This window comes from Phocoena phocoena, chromosome 6 (genome assembly GCF_963924675.1).
Source record: "Phocoena phocoena chromosome 6, mPhoPho1.1, whole genome shotgun sequence".
Lineage (NCBI taxonomy): Eukaryota > Metazoa > Chordata > Mammalia > Artiodactyla > Phocoenidae > Phocoena > Phocoena phocoena.
This window is the reverse complement of record NC_089224.1, coordinates 83,479,317-83,486,433: the sequence shown is the minus strand read 5'-3', so window position 1 is coordinate 83,486,433 and position 7,117 is coordinate 83,479,317. Positions and strand designations below refer to the sequence as shown.

The window sequence follows — 7,117 nt, the reverse complement described above, 5'->3', positions numbered from 1 at the left end:
AGAAACCAAAAAATGGTTATTAGCTGCTTGTGTCAACAATTTTAACTGGAGGTGACTGAGTTCTAAGGTTCAGAGTAAAACTTTAGCGGAGGGAAAGGTTGTTGGTTAAAGACTTATCTTTAATGCAAAAACAAGGTAGACAAAGTATGAAAATACCACCTGGTAGCATCCTCTAAGTCACAGGGCTCTGCCATTTTCGGCTGGACAGAAAATGTCAAGATTCAGATTGTTGTTTCTCATAAAGATTCAACAAAATGAATCTTTAATGACTTGAACTGCAGGATTAGGGATCCCAAGAATGCAGTCATTTTAGTAAAGTGCTATCAGTAAAGTACTATCCTGAACAAACTGTATTTTATTATGAAAGCAAAAGGAAAGAAGATATAATAAGGACTATACACCTATATTCAACTTACAGCGTCTGAGTTCTGGAAAGACCTGTATAATGGAGGAAGAATTCAAATGTGAAATTATGCCAATCAAATGTCAAATTTTCACTATAATTTTCCTGAAAAAGTGTTTTTCCCCAATATCTATTAATCACAAAGAAACATAAGCTTTGAATGTACAGTTCAGAAAATAAAAACATAGAAACTAATGACATTATTATGCCCAAGATATTTGGTAAACAGTGAATTATGAGTTTGGGACCATCAGGAAGAGGCTTTTTAAACAACCCTCCGGACTACAAAAAATCTCTTCAGGTAGTAGATCTGTCCCAATGTCATGGCAACTAGAACAAGAGCTTCAAAGAAGGACCAAAGGACTACTCTGCTGTTTGTGCTGTCATTGACTGCTCTGTGTATTCTCTCCCGAACTTCCATGTATTCCTGTTCATGCTTTACAGCTGTCATCGCCACTGTGAGCTCATTAATCATTTCTTCTAGCTTGTTCTGGTGAGCTTCTGTTTCCATGTCTTGTCCTTTTGGGGCCTCCCCAATATCAACGGTGAACATCACTATCTTTGGAGTCATGTTGGACATTCTATTGCTAAAACAAAACTTATATGTTCCATCCATGTGAGCAGCAAATGTGTATTTCCAACTGGACTCCCAGTCTCCTTTATAAATTCATTTATTATTAGGCCCTGTAATCTCCATGTCGATGTCCAGGAAGCTGCCCTCAGCCACCTTGAAGATGAGGCCCATCTTGGTGCCCAAGGTGACCTGCTCAAAGAAGCACTCCTCGGCATGTGACAAAGTAGCCCGAGGCTGTGGCCACGAGGGCGGCCAGGAGTTCAGCGAGTGCCACCATGATGGGACTGGGGCTGAAGCCAGGACCGGGACTGCATCTCCAGAGCTGCCGTTGCTGCTGCCACTGCTGCCTTCTCCACAATATTGTGGGGTTTTTTTTTTAAAAATTAAAAAAATTTTATACAGCAGGTTCTTATTAGTTATCTATTTTATACATATTAGTGTATATATGTGAATCCCAATCTCCCAATTCATTCCCCCCGCCCACACTTTCCCCCCTTGGTGTCCATACGTTTGTTCTCTACATCTGTGTCTCTATTTCTGCCCTGCACACTGGTTCATCTGTACCATTTTTCTAGATACCACATATACGCGTTAATATACGATATTTGCTTTTCTCTTTCTGACTTACTTCACTCTGTATGACAGTCTCTAGGTCCATCCACATCTCTGCAAATGACACAATTTCATTCCTTTTTATGACTGGGTAATATTCAATCATATATAGGTACCACATCTTCTTCATCCATTCCTCTGTCGATGGGCATTTAGGTTGCTTCCATGATCTGGCTATTGTAAATAGTGCTGCAATGAACATTGGGGTGCATGTATCTTTTTTGAATTATGGTTTTCTCTGGGTATATGCCCAGTAGTGGGATTGCTGGGTCATATGGTAATTCTATTTTTAGTTTTTTAAGGAACCTCCATACTGTTCTCCATAGTGGCTGTATCGATTTACATTCCCACCAACAGTGCAAGAGGGTTCCCTTTTCTCCACACCCTCTCCAGCATTTGTTGTTTGTAGATTTTCTTATGATGCCCATTCTAACTGGTGTGAGGTGATACCTCATTGTACTTTTGATTTGCATTTCTCTAATGATTAGTGATGTTGAGCAGCTTTTCATGTGCTTCTTGGCCATCTGTATGTCTTCTTTGGAGAAATGTCTATTTAGGTCTTCTGCCCATTTTTTGATTGGGTTGTTTGTTTTTTAATATTGAGCTACATGAGCTGTTTATATATTTTGGAGATTAATCCTTGGTCCGATGATTTATTTGCAAATATTTTCTCCCATTCTGAGGGTTGTCTTATCGTTTTGTTTACAGCTTTCTTTGCTGTGCAAAAGCTTTGAAGTTTCATTAGGTCCCATTTGTTTATTTTTGTTTGTATTTCCATTACTCTAGGAGGTGGGTCAAAAAAGATCTTGCTGTGATTTATGTCAAAGAGAGTTCTCCCTATGTTTTCCTCTAAGAGTTTTATAATGTCTGGTCTTACATTTAGGTCTTTACTCCATTTTGAGTTTATTTTTGTGTCTGGTGTTAGAGAGTGTTCTAATTTCATTCTTTTACATGTAGCTGTCCAGTTTTCCCAGCACCACTTATTGAAGAGACTGTCTTTTCTCCATCGTATATCCTTGCCTCCTTTGTCATAGATTAGTTGACCACAGGTGCATGGTTTTATCTCTGGGCTTTCTATCCTGTTCCATTGATCTATATTTCTGTTTTTGTGTCAGTACCATATTGTCTTGATTACTGTAGCTTTGTAGTATGGACTGAAGTCAGGGAGTCTGATTCCTCCAGCTCCTTTTTTTCCCTCAAGACTGCTTTGGCTATTCAGGGTCCTTTGTGTCTTCATACAGATTTTAAGATTTTTTGTTCTAGTTCTGTAAAAAATGCCTCTGGTAATTTGATAGGGATTGCACTGAATCTGTAGATTACTTCGGTAGTATAGTCATTTTCACAATATTGATTCTTCTAATCCAAGAACATAGTATATCTCTCCATCTGTTCGTGTCATCTTTGATTTCTTTCATCAGTGTCTTATAATTTTCTGAGTACAGGTCTTTTACTTCCTTAGGTAGGTTTATTCCTAGGCATTTTATTCTTTTTGTTGCAATGGTGAGTGGGATTGTTTCCTTAATTTCTCTTTCTTATCTTTCATTGTTAGTGTATAGGAATGCAAGAGATTTCTGTGCATTAATTTTGTATCCTGCAACTTTACCAAATTCATTGATTAGCTCTAGTAGTTTTCTGGTGGCATCTTTAGGATTCTCTATGCATGGTATCATGTCATCTGCAAACAGTGACAGTTTTACTTCTTTTCCAATTTGTATTCCTTTTATTTCTTTTTCTTCCCTGTTTGCCATGGCTAGAACTTCCAAAACTATGTTGAATAATAGTGGTGAGAGTGGACATACTTGTCTTTTTCCTGATATTTGAGGAAATACTTTGTTTTTCACCACTGAGAATGATGTTTGCTGTGGATTTGTCATATATGGCCTTTATTATGTTGAGGTGGGTTCCCTCTATGCCCACTTTCTGGAGAGTTTTTGTAATAAATGGGTGTTGAATTTTGTCAAAAGCTTTTTCTGCATCTATTGAGATGATCATATGGTTTTTATTCTTCAATTTGTTAATATGGTGTAGCACATTGATTGATTTGTGTATATTGAAGAATTCTTGCATCCATGGGATAAATCCCACTTGATCATGGTGTATGATCCTTTTACTGTGCTGTTGGATTCTGTTTGCTAGTGTTTTGTTGAGGATTTTTGCATCTATATTTATCAGTGTTATTGGTCTGTAATTTTCTTTTTTTGTAGTATCTCTGGTTTTGGTATCAGGGTGATGGTGGCCTCGTAGAATGAGTTTGGGACTGTTCCTTCCTCTGCAATTTTTTGGAAGAGTTTGAGAAGGATGGGTGTTAGCTGTTCTCTAAATGTTTGATAGAATTCACCTGTGAAGCCATCTGGTCCTGGACTTTGTTTGTTGGAAGATTTAATAACAGTTTCAATTTCATTACTTGTGATTGGTCTGTTCATATTTTCTATTTCTTCTTGTTTTTTTAATTAAAAAATTTTTTTTGGCTCTGTTGGGTCTTTGTTGCTTTGTGCGGGCTTTCTCTAGTTGCAACCAGCAGGGTCTGCTCTTCGTTGTGGTGTGCAGGCTTCTCATTGTGGTGGTTTCTCTTGTTGTGGAGCAAAGGCTCTAGGTGTGTGGGCTTCAGTAGTTGTGGTGCATGGGCTCAGTAGTTGTGGCTCGCAGGCTCAGGCTTAGTAGCTGTGGCACATGGGCTTAGTTGCCCCACAGCATGTGGGATCTTCCCAGACCAGGGGTCGAACCCACGTCCCCTGCGTTGGCAGGCAGATTCTTAACTACTGTGCCACCAGGGAAGTCCCCATATATGTAAACTCTTTAAAGGAAGGGGCTTGGTGTGTCTTGTTCACAGTTAGATCCCCAGTGTAGTTCCTGACACATAGGTGTGCTCAAAGAATTTGCTAAATGAATGAAATAACTTTTTATGACACCTAAATCAGGCAGCCACAAGTCCTATACTGTTTCACTTTTTGTAGCGTCCTGAATAACAGTAATACTGTAGGAGAGTCCTCACTGACTTCAAGAGATTCCACTGTGAGTCCATTTGCTTTTGACAGAGCCTACAACTTTTTCTTCTCTGATAATCTTCGCTCTAGGCCAAAAACCTGTTGTCATTGCCTTGTTCACATTAAACAATAATCAGTGAGATTCCTTCGCCCATCATTTCACTTCTCACTAGCATAGAGCTCAGGTACCACTAGAGGCATTCTGGTGGGCTAGTCCAGCCAGCTCTTCAGGTCATTAGTGCCACACATTAAGCTCTGGGGAGAGGGCAGGCTTTTGTCCTCTCAAAAGTGTGCAGAGTTTTGACTCTCTGATATAGTTTTCAGTGTTAACAGATAGGAATTGGGTGACTCAAATGATGTGCCAGACCTTCTATGTGTTATCTCAAATACTGCTTCCAACCAACCTTAGAAGCTAAGTACTATCATCATCCCTGTTTTACAGAAGCGCAAAGAAGTTAAATACTTGACCAAGTTCACACCAAGATCTGAACCCAGGTAGTCTTACTTCAGAGCCTACGTTCTTATCCGTGCCCATTGCCAGCCTCGTGCTCATTCATTTGTAAGTAACCTGTTCTTTCTTTCTGAAAGCTTATATTGTTTTCTTTATTCTTAAACTTCAGAAATTTCATGAGGATATATCTATATGTATGCCTTTTTTCAATTATCCTGACTGGCAATCAGTGAATGCTTTTGTTCTGACAATTCTAGTCTCCTCCTGAGGGTAGTTTTCTTGTATTGTGTGGTTTTTTTTTTTTAATTCTGTTGTACTGTGTTTTGATTATTGCTTTCTCCAGTATGGTCTCTGCTCTCCCTCTGGAACTTCTTTTATTTCCACTTAGGCCTTCTAGGCCTGCCTTCTGTTTCTATTTTTTTGTTTGTTTTTTTCATTCAGGAATTCCATTTCTTTTTATTTTTGCCCTGGATAGTATGTTAACTCATTCACTTGCTTTTCCAGATGGCAAATTTGTTCTTCAGAAAGGTCTGTTCTACTTTTTACTTCCTTAATTGAAATTTAAAATTTATAAATCATGTTTAAAGAATTTCCCAGTATATTATTTTGTTCTGGTTATTTTTTGCATTCAATATCATATAAAAATACCATAACCAAGTAAACCCAATTTATTTTAGAAATGTGAGGCTATTTCAACATTAGGAAATATTAATGCAATATCTCACTTTAATAGGTAAAAGGAAAAAATCTTAGGGTCCTTTCCACAGACATTGTAAAGGTATTTGATAATCAATACCCATTCTTGATTTAAAAAAAAGAAGAAACAAAAAACAGCTCTTGGTAATCCAGGAAATGAAGGATACTTTCTTAATAGGCATTTTCATACTTAACATTGAAATACTTAAGCAGCATTTCCCAAGTGTATTCCTCTGGACTGTGGATCTGGTGTTTTATATAAAAAGGGGTTTCTTGGTATATTAGTTAGCATAAAGTAAGATATTATAACAAACACCAACATTTTAGAAGCTTAATGCAATAGAAATTTATTTCTCCCTCATGTAGTAGTCCAATGTGGATGTTTCTGGTTGATAGACAGTTTTTCTCTATATGGTGATTCAGGAAGTTGGGTTCCTTGCATCATGTGGCTCTCTCTTTCCCTAAGGCCTTGAAATCTTCTGTTTCCAGCTGGTAGAAAAGCAAAGAAAGGGTGGAAAATGCATATTCTCTTCTCAGTTTCTGTGGCCTGGATATGACACACATTTCTGTTCACATTCCTTATTCCATTTACCAGACAAGTGACCTCACCTGTCTGTGTGTGGTCAGGGAGGGGAATGGAAAATAGTATCTTGCTGGGCAGCCACAGGTAGGGAATAGGTAGGCATTCTCATTTGTAGCTGGCAGGAGTAGAAATTAAGACCATCTGAATGGAGGACACTATGGTAATATCTATGAAATTAAAAATATACATATCCTTTGACCTTAAAACTCCACTTCTAGCAATTTTTCTGCAGATATATTCACAAATGTGTGCATGTTTACATTTTAAGGATCTGTCTAGCAATACTGTAATAGCAAGAGGTTGGAAATATTCTGAATGTCCATCAAAGGGTACTAGATGAATAAGTTATTATATATCTGTGTAATGGAACACTTTGCAGCCATTAGGAGGAACAAGGCAATGATAAGTGTACTGCCTAAGGGGAGAAAAGCAAGGTACAAAGCTGAGTGCATTGCTGCCATTTATTTAAAGAGAAATATATACACTTATGCTCATATATTCATAGACTACTTGTGGAACCATCACAAGAAACTGGTAACAGTGGTTGCTTCTGTTTAAAACTATAAGATAATGGGGGTGGGGTGGGAGGGAGACATGCTTTTACTGTGTACTCTTTTTGTGATATGCACCTTTTAAATATAAAAGTCAGTTGCAGAAGTATAGTAAATAACATGGAAAGATGGGTGTAATATATTGTTGCCTGAAGAAAGCTGCTTACTGAAAAGAATGTAAAATATCTTCTTATTTTTATAAATAAATCAAAATTTTAAATGGCATATACTAAAATATAGTGGTTTATTTGTGGTTTTTGCTT

The 7,117-nt window shown here is 37.7% G+C and overlaps 1 pseudogene; it reads right to left on the bottom strand.

Moving 5' to 3' along the window:
* Positions 1–668: 668 nt before the first annotated feature.
* LOC136124827 (transmembrane emp24 domain-containing protein 2 pseudogene) lies at positions 669–1,254 on the bottom strand (annotated as a pseudogene).
* Between the last annotated feature and the right edge of the window lie 5,863 nt (positions 1,255–7,117).